Raw genomic sequence first — 15851 nt, 5'->3', positions numbered from 1 at the left:
AGCATGGATTTTGTGAGTACGGCACTCATTCTAAGCTCAAGTTCACTTGTCATTGCCATAAGCTGTATAGTAATTCATGGCCAAACGATGAAACTTTAATTATGGTAATTATTTCTCTGTAAATAGACGGTCAATCAATCTGAAACTTCGCAGATGTATTCAAAAATAGTTAAAGAAGTTATAATAAAAATTTCAGCTTTTTAGCATGGATTTCGTTTCACGCTAAAACCACCTTAAGAGAGGGAGTCATCGTGGTTCAGATGGTATAGTGATTGTCATATGTTTCAACACTGCAGCCTTGGCAGCCACGCTGACGCGGATTCGATTACCAAAGCAGGAAGCGAGGTTGGACGTGCTTTCTGAAAGCTTCGCTTCTGTCCCTTGGTATACTACCCGAAAGATACCATGCAGTTTACAATTAACCCTACAGTACAGTCGCTAATGACACTGGCAGTTGATGTGACTATCAACATTTAACTAATAAAAAAAAACTTTAAAAAATGTACACTTATAGAAAATCGTAGATAACATTCTTTGGACAAATAATTTGTTTACAATAATTTTTCTTGTTTATTATATAATATTGGAGCATCTTTAACTAATGTCACTGTATGAAACTTAGGCAATTTAGACACATAAAAAATGACAATCTTGTTCATCATATCTATTTATTTATAAAAACATTGAAACCCTGATTTAAAATACAGTAGACTCTATGACACTTCCCATTTTCGGGGCAGTAGAGGAAGCGAACAGCAAGTGTCAGATAATCCTCTCTCCTGCGTCAAGCCGCGCTCGGCGCAGTAGCAGTGATCCCAATTTTGGCATGTTTAGCTACTGCGCTTGACCGGTGCAGCGACCCTCATTGGTCGCTTTTGGCGCGCAATTCAAACCAAAGAAAATTTACAATTATTAAAATAAAAATATTAATATTTTACAGTCGATAATATTTGCAGTCGACGAAGTGTACTTAGAAGGGGACAATATCGATTATGATGAATAAACTTGTATTTTTGATTTTAAAAATAGAGTCCTAAAACTTTTTGATCAGCGTGGTATATTTTGCACATTAATATCAGAAATTACGCAAATTGTGACTTAAGGTGAGAGCAAGATAATAACTCGTATTTTTTTTTATAATTAATAGTTTTTTTTAGTTCCAAAGACTAACTTTTATTTGACCAACGATTTTTTAAATAAATATATTTCGAAAATTTAATATAATATGTATGAATATTCACATAATTTCATGTAAAAAATGACAAAAATCATCATTGCTCATAATAAAAATCCAGCCAGTGTCTATTGGTACAAAAAAATGTGGCTATTTGTACCAATATTTCGCTATACAGATGGATCATTAAATAAACATTTTTTTTCTTCAAAAACCTTTCTCAATGAAATATAAATTCATCTTTTAAAATGAAACAAAATGTGCTATTGCTTACCAAATATACGCAGTGGTATTTTTTCTAACCTTACACCACAAATTACGTTATTTCTGATATTAATGAACAATTTACAATCATAATCTATTTTTATTTCAATAATTGTTAATTATGCACGTTTGAATCACGCGCCAACAGCGACCAATGATAGTCGCTGAGTCGGGCAAGCGCAGTAGCTCAAAATGCCAAAGTTGGGATCACTTCGCAGTAGGCGTAGCCGGCCACGTTATGCGTGTGCGTAATAGGAGACAAGGAGTGAGGGCAAGCGAACAAAGGAGAAATCGGGAAACGAGAAGTGTCGTAGCGAGAAGTGTCGTAGAGTCTGCTGCATATAAAAAAAGATTACTATATTTATAATTTTAAATTGTATGGGTTATTCACTTAAAGCATATTATTAGATAGGAAATTTAAAATAATTAAATGTAATTTCGACATTTTCAATTATGATATTGTGTCACAATTTAAAAAAGTTTTTTAATTTTTGTAGATTTGAAATTTAAGTTTATAATTTAAAAGACATATAACTAATAAATATTTGTCCTCAAACGTTCCTATTTTTGGTTAAGAGTTTTAAATGGCTCATATTCAATTTTTATAAATTTTTACGAAAGCCACACCAATTCGACCTTCCAATAATACAAGCAGATTAACTGTGGCCGAAAGTAGATCTATCGAAACGAAATAGCTTATGTTCAACCGATGTTACGGGCAAATGTGACCCCAACGAACAGGCCAACTCTTGACCGTAGTCGGGCCAACTGCACTTTCACGGTCTTTTTGCAACAATTAACCAACGTTTATCCGACGGTCTGCTCATACTCGGGCCAAGGTTTGACCGACCGCCGACTTTTATGTTGAAAACTATACTGTTTGTCAGGAAATTTATCTGCTGGCTTCAAAATTCCGCTGTTTAGTAGAAAATTAAACTACAGTGAAATTGTTCTATAGCGCTGATTTTTAGGCTGACGGTAGGTGGGAACTAACTCATTATAGCCTGCTCCGATTTTTTTATTTCACGCCTGAGTGACTACCGTAGACTCCGTGCACCTCGCACAGCTCCTGTTACATCTACCTGCGACGCGGCATCAATTCTCGAAAGGGCTATAGAAGGGAGGGCTATTGAAGGGTTTCACTGTATTGGGTTGAAACTTTAAAGTGAATATTTTATAATTCAAAAATAAAAGTATTTGTTAGGAAAATGATTTATTTGTTTTAAAAGTCGCCTTTTTGGGTAGAAAAGTATTCTTGTTCCTTGGAAGTTAAACTTTTTAACTGGCAATTCAACTATCTTGTTCAAAATCCATTTTTCTTAACGGAAAATGATATTTTTTGTTCAAAATGCATTTTTTCTGATTTTAAAGTCCACTTCTCTCTAAAACATTTGACTTTTGTGATTAAAAATTTTACTCATTAGTTGGAAATTTATAACTTGTGGTTGAAACGTCATCTTTCTTGATTGATAATTAAATGTTTGGATGAAAATTGAAATGTCTTAAAAAAATTGTCTGTTTGTCTTTTTTGTTTGAAAATTTGATCATTCGATAAAAAATGCATCTTTGCATGCTGAAAATTCAACTATTTAATTAGAAATTTAATTATTTTAATAAAGTCATAATTTTCGGTTACAAATTTAACTATATTGTCAAAAATTCATATTAAAAAATTCTCCTTCTTGGTTAAAAAATGATCTTTCTTGTTTGAAAAGAACGTTTTTTTTTAATTTAGCCTTCTTCTAAAGAAATAATCATATTGGCTTCAAAATTCTACTATTTGTTTCAGTCTTGAACTATATTTTTGAGAAACTCATCTGTCTTATATGAAAATTCATCTCTTTGGTTGTTAATGCTAAAGTTTGATCAAAAATTAATTTTTATTTTTTGAAAATTCGTCTTTTTGTGTTGGAATTCGATCTATATAACTAAAAAATATCTTTCAGTTGAAAATCCAATTACTTGGTTCAAAATGAAATATATTTCGGCTTGAAATCGTAGGTTTTTTAAGTGTTTCGTATTGAATTCAAAATCTGATCTGCTTCAATTTTATTGTTTTAAATAATTATAGAAGGAAACTCCGTCTTTAGCCGACGGCTAGGTTACTTTCGGGTTAGGGGAAGGTTAAAAAATCCAAAATTGGTAAAGTAGTTTATGGATAGTCCACAACTGGAAAAAATGTTCGTGTGACAAAAAAGTGGTTGGCCGCCGCCAGGCCTTCAAAAACAATAGACTGGTGGCACCAGACCAAGCCGAACGTAAAATAATAATTGTAATTCCGTTTAATTTTCGGTCAATTTGTCTAATCTATTGTTAATTGTCAATATTATTTTCCATAATTATACATTTAAAACCTCTAAACAGGATTTAAAATTCTTGCCGTGTTTCTATAGTATTAAAATCGGACTTAAAATTTTGTAGAGATTATAAGAGGTGTAAATGAGAATTTAAAAAATAATGAAACATTTTTTAAAAGTCTCCAAAAGGATTAAAATTGTACTAAATAAGACCCAACAGAATCAAACAAGGATGACGAGGGTTAAGGAGATCAAAAAAAGAATTCATTCAGCACCATGGAGAATATAAAAAAGACCAAAATTTCGACTCGGTCATGTATTCCTTAAAATAATTAATATTTATTATTATTTTGTCAAATATAACAATTTAAATTTTTATAAACAAATTAGGTAAACAAATTCAAAATTTTGACCCGTTCGCATAGCAAATTTTTTTAATTGCTCTGCTAGTCACGAAAATATTTGAGAATGTAGTAATAACCATTGTCATAAATAATTGCCGGGACAAAATATTCAAATTTAAGGTTTTATCAAATTTAAATTTTCTGTAATCGCTCGAATGGCCATATTTGTACCCATTCTGGCCATCAAAGAAAATTTGAATTTAATAAAACCTAAAGTATAAATATTTTATCACAAGAATTTTCAATAACACTGGTTATTGTTAACTTTCTAATATTTTTGTGACTAGCAGTTATTCGTCAATAGCTTAAAACATTTGCAGTGTAAAAAAAGCTTTTGTTATGCGAAAGGGCCAATATTTTTAATTTGTTTATCTAATTTGTTTATAAAAATTGAATTTGTTATATTTGAAAAAATGTTGAATTTTTATATTTTTCCGTAAGAATTCTTTACAAAAAATTGTTATGTACAAAAAATTGTTATGTACAAAATTTCAGTTCTTTCATACTTCAAGTGGGAAAAATATTAATAAAAAAATAGAGGAGACAAAAGGTCGGAGCGTCAAGTTAATTAGAATTTATTGGAATTTAATTTTTGTTCCAAATTCCAAATCGGACAAAAATTTAAGGATCTGGAAATTTTTGAACGAAAAAGTGCATTTACTCCCTCTGTGCGACGGTTAGAAAAAATTCAAATGAAAAAAGCATAGTTGACAATAATGTTTTTTTTTGTTTGTGTGTGGATTTCAACATTTTTCATACAAAAATAATAGCTTTTTTTACATTAAAAATGAAAAAAAATTAGTATACTATAATGCAGTAAGAGGGATAAATTTGACTTTTCACGTCGAACGTGATGTGTGCAGTACGAGCCGCAGGCGAGCGTGTGCAGACAATATTTTTCATAAAGTAATTTTGAAAATTCTTTTTTGTAATTTTGGAAATTCCTATATTTTGACATTTTTGCGTAATTTGGGGATCTCTGGTAATTTTGTATTTTTTGGTAGTTTTGGTAATTTTGGTGTTTTGGAAAGAAATAAAGGAAAATGAAAATGGTGCAGCAGTACCATATTGCGTGTCAAAAAGGCATAGTTGGTACGGTGAACAACTCACATGGTTTAATTAAATTGTCGTATAGCACACGTGACAATCCAGGTATGATTTTTCAGTGTATTCAGATTTTTTTAAAGTCGGAAAAAGAACGAAACTTCTTCAATAATATACATTTTTTTCTACATTGAAAAGTGAAAAACTATAGAAGGGTAGAACTTGAGCCGACATGCATTAAATTTATTGATATACTCCAACAAATAAAGATTAATTTTCTATCATAAAGGATTAAATTTTAGTCTAAAAGGACGAATTTTTAACAAAATAATTTAATATTTAACCAAATTGTTAGATTTTCAAACTACAAAAGGTGAATTTTCGACCAAATGGTCAAACTTTCAGAGAAAAAATGATTGAAAGTAGCCGTCGTGCATCTACAAAAGAGGGTTTCGCAATAAATAAAACGTGAGTTAAGTTATTCAAACCGCCTTCTCCTTTAGATGTCCTCCCTTAATTTCCCCTATTTCCCACCCTTAATTTCCCCTACTTCCCCTTTCCTCACCTCCTTGCTTACCGTAATCCCCCTCCCTTCCTCAGTTCCCTTATCTGTCCCCTTACATCTACTTCCCCTCTTATCATTTCATCTACTTCTCTATAATCGGGCACTTCAAAATCCCATTTAATTAACATGGGGAATTACTTACTTACTTTTTAGCAAAATCCGTCGTCTTTTTCATACAAAGAATTACTAATGGATAATTTAAATAATTGTTGAATAATTACATAATTTTGATATATTCCTTTTAATGTTTGATAAATTTCTTTTTCTTTAAACAATATTTATTTGCTCAAGCAGTTTTTTTCGATAACTAGAAAAATGAAATAAAATAAAACGCACACAATTATGTTTCTGACTCTATAGTATATAGAAAGAATAAATTGACCACGTTTTAATTATTTAAACAAACATAATTTGTTTAAATAATGACTTTTCCAAAAATACGTTTACCTGTTTATGGTCGAATTACAAACAAAAAAAATAAGGAACTTTCTTTCTCCGGAAATGGAAACTGGGGGGGGGGGGGCCTCTGGCCCTCTAGAGTGAAAAAAAATTTCCAATGCAGTTTTTGACCACCCTATTCTCTATATATCTATGCGGAAAATACAAATTTAAACATTTTAAAATAAATAATAAAAAATAAATTAATTCCTATAATTTAAATGTAAAATTATACTTCTGAATGCGCTGTTCTAAAACAGTTAAGTTTTTATGGCCTGAAAACAACAGTTTTTTTGGCTTGAAAAGCGTAAGTTCGAAAATATTTGGTTTTAAATTTCCTCATTTTTGGAGGTTTCTAATTTTTAATCTCATAATGCTGCGATTTTAAATTTGAATTTTACCATGTCATACGTGTGGGAAAACATGGATTGTCCTGAAGCCTTCTAAAATGCATGAGAGTAATCCAAGCGAGGCCCTTCATGGCAACGATATGCTAATCCATAGGGGTCCAACATGGGCTTCCCTCATGGATCCCTCATGGTTGCCAACATGAAACCCTCAGATTTTTTTGCCAAACCTGGCTACTGTACTGGCATATATCTGGGATGATAACGCCTTTTTTGTACTGCCCGGTAATAAGCGTAGAATAGAGAAAAATTAATATTTTCAGATTTCAGCGCAAAAGTGAAGATTATTCTATTATTTTGAATGCGCGGTTTTTCCATCTGTCTAAAATGCCACAATAAGAATAAGATACTTCCTAAACTTATTCACTTTTATTTCCATAGCGACCGCGACACAGTTTTCTACTCTCCCAAAGAGAAAATGTTTTCAATATATTTAATTCCTTCTAATTGTACCGGTAACGCACCTCACAGAGATACCTTTTATTCCTCAGAAGTGGTCATATTTTGATTTTATTTAATTCCTTCTAATAAGTTCACAAAAAATGTGTAATAAGTTGTTTTAATTCCTTCATGCGGAATGTAATTTCTGAAATTTTCTTTGCTGTATTTTTTAAGACGTTTAAATAAATTATTAAAATATAAATAAATATAAATTTTAATATTTTTCGACTTTATAAGTCATAAAAAGATTTAATAATGAAAAATAGGTTCCCGTGTGGAAATAGCCCGGGTGAGCCCTGGTACAACAAGGTGTCTGGTCGGAGACTTGCCGGCCTATGTTTGTTTTTTAAGATCCAAGCCGTGCGCTGGTCGGGGACTCGCTGGACAAAATTTATGTCAAAACCCCAGTCGGGGGCTGACTGGGCTCTGATCGGACAAATCTTATGATCGTATGTTCAGAAGGTAGCTGGTCGGGCGCTCATTGGCAATAATAAAATTATTGAACTTTGTTTATAACTTAATTATTTTCTCTGATTTCATTAAAAAGTGGATGCGTATACCCGCATGGATGTTCCATGTGTGAAAATATATTGGGTGAATATCTTTTTCACACCACAAATTTTAAGGTTTCATGAGTTCAGACTTTCAAACCATGCAGTTTGTGACATTGTAAAAAGTTTTAAAATAGTCTAAAACGGGAAAAAACAAAATATCACGCGAAGAAAAATTGTAATCGATTTAAATTATTTATTTAAAAAGTATTTTACTGATATTCCTGTTAAAAGTTTGTGTATTTTATATTTACATAACGCCGAATAATAATAAATAATTCGAAAAAAGAGTACTTAAAAGTTGGTACTTTAACTTTTCTGAACTGTACCTCATGAGGATGGCTTTTTCAACGAGTTTCAACTTGTCGGTTTAGCGCAGTGGTTGGCACTCCCGACTGCTAGGCGTTTGATTTAGGTATAGATATATGTAAGTTTGATGCCCCGTAGCGTTAGAAATTTTATTTGTAATATAATATTTAAAAATGTAATATACAGGGTGTATAAAAAGTCCCGGGACGGTTGGATATTTCCTCAGGTAAAATATTTTTCAAAAAAGTGAAGATGATTCCTGAAGTAAATTTCAACAAGGAATTCAATGGTGACCTTCATTTTGACCTTGAAGTTGACCTTCATGGCTTTTTGAAGGTCAACTTTGTTTTTTAAATGGAAACTCCCTTTTTTACATCTGCAATCGATAGAGCGGAACATTCTACGTTCAGGTACATACCCAAGTACCTGAACGTAGTGTAGTGAGTGAGTCCCCTTGCCTTTCACGCTTCAGTGAAGATGTTCGAACTAAAAACCTTGAGCTTCTGGACAAAAAGTTATGCGATTGTAAAAATGAGTTAGAGCATTACGAATCATCTCCCTATCAATCAAAGTAGCCTGTTACAGAATCCGATTCTGCAATTCGTCTAAGCTTTGCGGTTGCGTTGAGTATACTCTGCTCTTTAAATAACCCGAAAGAAAATAGTCGAGAGGCGTCAGATCAGGAGATCTAGCAGGCCACTCGATTTCACCCCTTCTTCCAATCCATCTTTGAGGAAATGAGTATCCAAATATGCTCGAACCTCCCTACCGCAATGAGCCGCTGCTCCGTCCTGCTGGAACCAAATATTTTGAAAATAATCGCCTGTAATCTCCCTGATTCTTGGTACAATTTGGTTTCGGAGAAAATCTTCATATGCACGGGTGTTGAGATTATCATCGATGAAGAAGGGGCCTATCAATGTATCATTCAAGATACCGGCCCAAACATTAATCTTTTGTGGATATTGTGTGTGACTCTCCAACATCCAATCAGGATTTGTGTCGGACCAACATCTACAATTTTGCCTGTTAATTTCACCTTTCAAAGTGAAAGTAGATTCAGCTGAAAATACTGTATTGTGCCAGAAAAGAGGATATCTATCAATTCTGTTCATCATAATTTCACAAAATTCAACCCGACGATCAGGATCGTCTTCATTGAGCTCTTGTACCAGATGAAGTTTGTAAGGATGGAAATTAATGCTTTTTAGAATATTTCGCACTGTCTCAGGAGCAGCGTCACGCTCATCACTAGCTCGACGTAAACTAAGGTGTTGGGTTTTCAACAAATACTTGGGCTATCTCCATCTGCATCTCCTTAGATCCTGCAGATTTTGGCCGACTAGTTCTCTGAAGGTTTTTGATAGATCCATGATTCATAAAGCGCCTTACAGTTCTTTTAATTGTTGATTTTGAGACAGGATTTCACCCTTCTCCATTACAAAAAGTGCGACTAAAAAGCAAACGAACTTGATCATATGATCGAATTCGATTCTTCGTGATATTCGTGATATTCGTATGGAAAAACAGTATAGGACTTATGGTATCGTCTTAGGTATTGACTTAGGTATCGAAAAACGGTATAGGAATGTATAACTCTTCGGGGAAGAATAGAACTCTCACCAGAACACCTGGAACTTTTAACGAAAAATTTCCTTATGTTTTACAATATTCAAAACGCTGTAACCAAGATCAATACAGAGCTCCCCAATGAATTTCTCGTTGAAATTTACTTCCGGAATTACACTGACCTCTTGGAAAACTTTGTTAATTTCAAATAACCTCTAAGCTCTATCGATTGCAGATGTAAAAAGGGGATTTCCATTTAAAAAAACAAAGTTGACCTTTAAAGAGCCATGAAGCTCAACTTCAAGGTCAAAATGAAAGTCACTATTGAATTCCTCGTTGAAATTTACTTCAGGAATTGCACTGACCTGTTGGAAAAATGTGTTAATTTCAAATAACCTCTTACTGATCTTGAACGTTACAATTGAACTATGACTTAGGTACGCACCTAAACGTAGAATTTTCCGCTCTATCAATTGCAGATGTAAAAAAGGGAGTTTCCATTTAAAAAAACAAAGTTGACCTTCAACAAGCCATGAAGGTCAACTTTAAGGTCAAAATAAAGGTAACGATTGAATTCCTCGTTGAAATTTACTTCAAAAATGATCTTTACTTTTTAAAAAAATATTTTACCTGAGGAAATATCCAACCGTCCCGCGACTTTGTAGACACCCTGTGTGTATATACTCTAAACAGGACTATTAACATTTAAAGTCAAAATACTCGCAATCATTTAATATTTATTGTTCGAATCTTTTTTGTCTTTCAAAGACTACGTGAAAATAGTTAATGTTGCCTGTGTGCTGACCGTATGGAATTTTATACATTAATATGCTCCAATTCTACAGTAAAAAAGAATCAAATTGATCTCTCAACTCAGTGACAGATGCTCTTCATACAATTGAAACACGAATTATTTAAATCTAGCAAGGCAGCAATTAATCTTGTCCGTCCTAGGGTCAAAATCCCCGGCTAGCTCCCGGCCAGCTCCCGGCCATGCTTCATGGCCGGACGCTGGCCAGCGCAGCGTGACGATACTGGTCGGATTCCGACCAGAAACCCCGACTTAAAGCCGGGCTCTCCAGCCGTAGACTGGCCAGCCCCCGACTTAAATTTACACCCGGGTTAAATAAATGCTTTCGTTAAATTTTACTAAGTCGATTGAGAGGAATAGGAGTTGCATTTTTTTGTTCCCGTTGGGGGATTTTTAGACGGAGGAAAAATCGCTTATTCATAGGAATAAAATTTTTTAATTTTTCTGAATTCAACGCTTATTACCGGGTGGACTGCCAATGTTGGCCCAGGACTGAATATCGCTACCGGCGCAGTACTATCCCAATAGAAAATTGACGATGGGCGCAGTACTGCGTAAGTGCTAACCAGTATCGTACTGCTATACGGTCCCCAGGCCCGCGTTTGGGAATTCGCCGCCCTTGGCTATTTGTAAAATGCTGCCTTTTTTGTATCATTTTTTTTATAAAAGAAAGTAATATTTCAAAATTGCTTGCACCCGGTGTATAATCATCACCGTGCAAATGTTTCCGCGCAGCGGCCTCCTTGGCGGGATTGCCATTGGCGCGCAATTTTAAACAACAAAGAATGGCAGGAATACGACAAAGAGTTTTTGGTTTCGCATTATCAGGTTCGCTATACAAAATGTAGCATGAATATTATAAAATATATGAAAGTATATATACTTTTATATAACATATATAAAAGTGCCAATTCTGCACGAAATCTACACCTTCCAGAACTTTTATTTTTATTTTGCTAAGAATTATTATTATTTTTCTAGTATGAAAATATAATAATTTTAAAGTAATTTTTAAATTTTTAACAGAAAGTTTATTTGTTTAAAAAATGTTTTTTTAAGTCGGTTTATTTTTAACAGAATCAAAATTAAGGTTGCCTTTTTATATATCATAAATACTATAACTTAAATCGAGAACTAAGCTTTAAACTTCTGAGGAATTTAGCTATAAATTGTAACTGAATTTTTTTCGTTTTGTTTTTAAAGAAGGTTCTTAAAACACCTACGGCTCTGACGAATACATTCTCATTATGAAACTCGCGCATCGTGCCCGATAATTTTTGTCCAATTAAAAAACTTCATCAAGATAAGAAATATATATATTTAATATTAATACATACATTTTATTTCTAGTCGAAATTTAGATTGATACTTCTTAACCTATTAAACAAAAATTACCTTTTTTTGCAAATTTTCTAAATTTTGGAAAGCATATAAATTGTTGAGTTTTTATCAAATTTAAAAATGTTATGAGGATAATTTGCAAGTCTCTTTGCTGTGTACAAGAGAATTTTACAAAAATTTCTAAAACTCACATAAAAATTTATTTAAATTTTGAAAAAATTTCAAATTTTGAGAATGCTCTAATTCTTACATTCTCATCAGAGAAGGTATTAGATTTGTGTGAAATTTGACCCCCCCCCCCAGTTTTTGTCAAATGTCCAGGTTTTGAGACCCTCTAAAATCGAAAAACAGGTTTCTACGAATATTTCTGTGTGTATGTCTGTCTGTGAACACGATGACTTTTGAAAAAATTAATCTATTAGATTGCCCTTTGGCACACTCGTTTAGTGTCAAGTTTGTTAGCCGGCCATTTTGGATAAAAATTCAAAAAGTGGGAACATTTTCAATATTTGTGAGACCACTTTTTTAAAAATTCCAAAATTTCTGTACGGTTATTTATAGTATTCAAAAAGTTAAACAATTTATCCTAATGACTTTTTAAAAAAAATCAAAAATTACCAGAGTTACAGCATTTTCAAAATAAAAAAAAAAACAAATTAATTCTATAAATAGAAAATCATCAGAGTTAGGGCATTTTCAAAATAAAAAAAAACAACTAAAATGAACATTTTAAGCCAAAAAATGTGTAATAAAAAAATGGTTTGCCTAAGTAAGATCTAAAATTTTTATTTTCACATTTCTTTGATAGGGTACACGCTTTTTACATTCACACTATAATGAGAAGGTATTGGTTTCATACGAAAAATGACTGATTCGATTAAATATCAACGTTTTGAGATTTCCTCAGAAGGAACAAAAAGTTTTCAGATTAGTATCTGTCTGTCGTTGTCGTATGTATACTGGATGTCTTTGGACCGACTAATTGAATCGAATTGGGCTTTGGCACACAGGTTTAGGGGCCAAAGATTTTAAAATTCCACGTACGGCTACAGATAGCACACGAAAATGTTAACAATTTATTTTGATGGATTTTTTTGATTACAAGAAAATTATCACAGTTATGGCGTTTTCAAAATACAAAATGAAAATGAAAATTCTAAATCAATCAACGCAAGATATAAAAAAAGGTAAGAAAACGAAAACGTTACGTTTTGAAAACTTACAAGGTCATCATAACAGGTTTTATAATTTAAAAAAAAATCGAAAATTCATCTTTTAATCGCACAAAAAATACTGAATTATTGCATTCTCATCAAAATAAGAAGGTATTGTTTTATGGGAAAACTGACTATCGCGGATTTCTTGAAATCTCCACTTTTCGAGAATCCCTAATTCCCAAAGAAACCGTTGTTATCGGGCTTGTCATTATCGTCGTTGTCGTTGTAGTCTGTAAACACAGTAACATTTAAAGTAATTATTTTATTGAATTTTCCTTTGACACACTTTATAAGGATATGAAAAGAAAGGACGATTTCGTTACCCAGCTATTTTAAATAAAAGTGCAATAATTTGGAGCATTTAAAAAATTTTTAAGACCACTTTTTTAAGATGAAACATTTTCATACAGTGCTGTTTATAGTGCACAAAAATATGAACAATTTATCTTGATGACTTTTTTGATAACAACAAAATTACCAGAGTTATAGCGTTTCCAAACTTAAAAAAAATAATGATAATAAAAACGAAAATGACTATTCTATGTCATTCAACGCACCACATGAAAAAAAGTCAACAAAAGAAAAATATCAGTTTTTAAAGACCTACACGATTATCATAACAACTTTTTGAATTTTGTTAAAAAATCGAAAATTCAAATTTTTTGCACAAAAATGATGTATTACATTCTCATCATAATGAGAAGGCATTAGTTTTATGTGAAAACTTTCTATCGCTAAATAATCTGTATAAATGTATTATAAGTTTCATAGAGAAGTGTTAACATAATATAGAAAAGTTGACATTTTGGACAAAATCGAGTGCGAAGCACGAGATACGTGATGAGAATGTGTTCGTTAAAGCCGAAGAAGCTTTAACAAAGAAGAATTCACAATCAACAAATTACAGTTGTCGATGTTTGGTTCGTTAACCTTAATAGGTCTGTGCACAAATGTGGGGCACATACAAAGACCGAGCGCAAAAGGCGAGACAAATGCAGCATCGAGAAAATTAATCGTCGAAAATTTAGAAGATGACATTAGACTCTCATGTATAAGAATATAAAAATAAAATAAATGTTGTGTTAAAACGATTTGCTCGAAATCTCATTTTTGAAGAAACTGGGTGCAAAGTTCGGTTTCTCGTGCCAAAGTATCTTGTACAAAGTGACAGATTCTCAAATGAATTTTGAACTTCATGCGCGTTTTCGATTAATATTAAGCCCCTAAAAAGAAATAATTCACCATGTAAGATTGGGTGGGTTATTATATTTTAATTTATATATATATAAAGTTGGTATATGTTTATTTACATATAAAGCCGGGAAAGCTAAACGGTGCTAAGTCCACTTTTTGACAAAATTGAGTTTTCTTAAATAATCATATTTTCTCGTAGTTTTCATAGAATTCTGATAGCTCTGTACGCATTTCAGAATAAAAATTAACTCTTATAAAATTCGCATTAAAAGAAATTACGTACTCGTCGAAAAACTTTGATGGTATCATATAAGGTACGTGAAGAAATGTTGAAAATATCCTAATAAAACGTTTAAAAGCGGATTATTATGTCTTAAAAATTTAAATTTTGTGTTCGTTTACGAATTTTTACATGAAAATACGTGTACTCCTATACATTAAAACAGCCTCTTTTGTCGCTTATCAATAGGGATTGGCAACTCTTATATATATTATACCAAAGTATATATACTATATAGGGATTGCCACTTTTATATATATTATATAAAAGTATATATACTTTTATTAGAGAGAACCAGAGTCACAATTCATTAGAAATATCAGTTGATAGAAACATGGCACCCTCTACTCGCCCGTATACTCGTCATGGCCATTTGCTTGATATATATATATATATATATTCGGTTTTGATTCCTCTAGCATCAAACCGAAGGGCCTATGATAAAGCCACCGAACGCGTCCTCGGGTTGCGGATAGAGGGTCCCTGTACCAAGGGTTTCTGCTGAATATGGTTACAAAAATAAATAGGCAGTCGCGGACAATTGTCCATGGGGGGTCTCGCAGGAATTAACCCTCAAGCGGAGGTGTGAAAACCGTGTCGAAAGCTGAATAGCACCTGGGTGAGGTGTCTAGAACGGTGACTCTGGGATACCGGGCGACCTCTCAGAGTACGCAGCCTTATCCTTGCATGCGGGGCTCTACAAGGGTGGACGAACACCTTTCCCTATCTTCTCGTGGGAACAACAATGACAACACCAAACATAGTTGTAGTAAGTGCGGTTCAAAACAACAGAATGCGCTGGGCTCCCGACAATGGGTCGGCCAACAATGCCGACCAATCTAGAGCTGGGGGAGCCAATGAAAATGGATTCAATGCGATGGATTAGCGGGATCTCGCGACCTTTGGGTGGACGAAGCAACTGAATTACGATTTGCTAGAGTGCTACGATGCAAGTGTGGCCCGTGAACGGTGTTACATGGCACGGCTGCATGCTCTGTGGTGCGAGAAACACCCGGAGCTATCGCACTTTTCGCAGCAGCGTCTGCGAAACCATGCTGAACTACTCCGTAAAAGGGGCAATGTAAGCGGAACGCCTATTCTACCACAGCTAGAAGAAGCCGGCAACAAAGAAAGAGAGGCGACACTAAGACCAACCGCGGGCAGGCACCCAATAGATGAAGAGCGATGCTTCACGACCCGGAGAAACATCAACAGCAAGGATTCTCTCAAGCCTAAAGATCTGGCTGAAATGGATGACGAGCTTCGTGGACATTCGATTCGACATCCCATAGACTTATCATCTGTCTTTTGGAAATCTTAAAGGTTCATCCGCAAATAGTTGGGTGCATAGAGAGATTGATGCCGTTTTGGAAAACCAGATTTACGATCTCATCTGGAGAAAATCGTGTGATAAGGTCACGTTTCAGAGAGGTATCTTTCAGAGCGACACCATGAGCCAACTCCTCTTTTGCCTTACATTATTGCCACTATCTCTAGCACTGCGCCATTCCGACGGGTACTTGTGCGGCAAACCTGCAGATCGAA

Source organism: Belonocnema kinseyi, chromosome 1 (assembly GCF_010883055.1).
Source record: "Belonocnema kinseyi isolate 2016_QV_RU_SX_M_011 chromosome 1, B_treatae_v1, whole genome shotgun sequence".
NCBI lineage: Eukaryota > Metazoa > Arthropoda > Insecta > Hymenoptera > Cynipidae > Belonocnema > Belonocnema kinseyi.
This window is presented reverse-complemented; position numbering follows the sequence as displayed.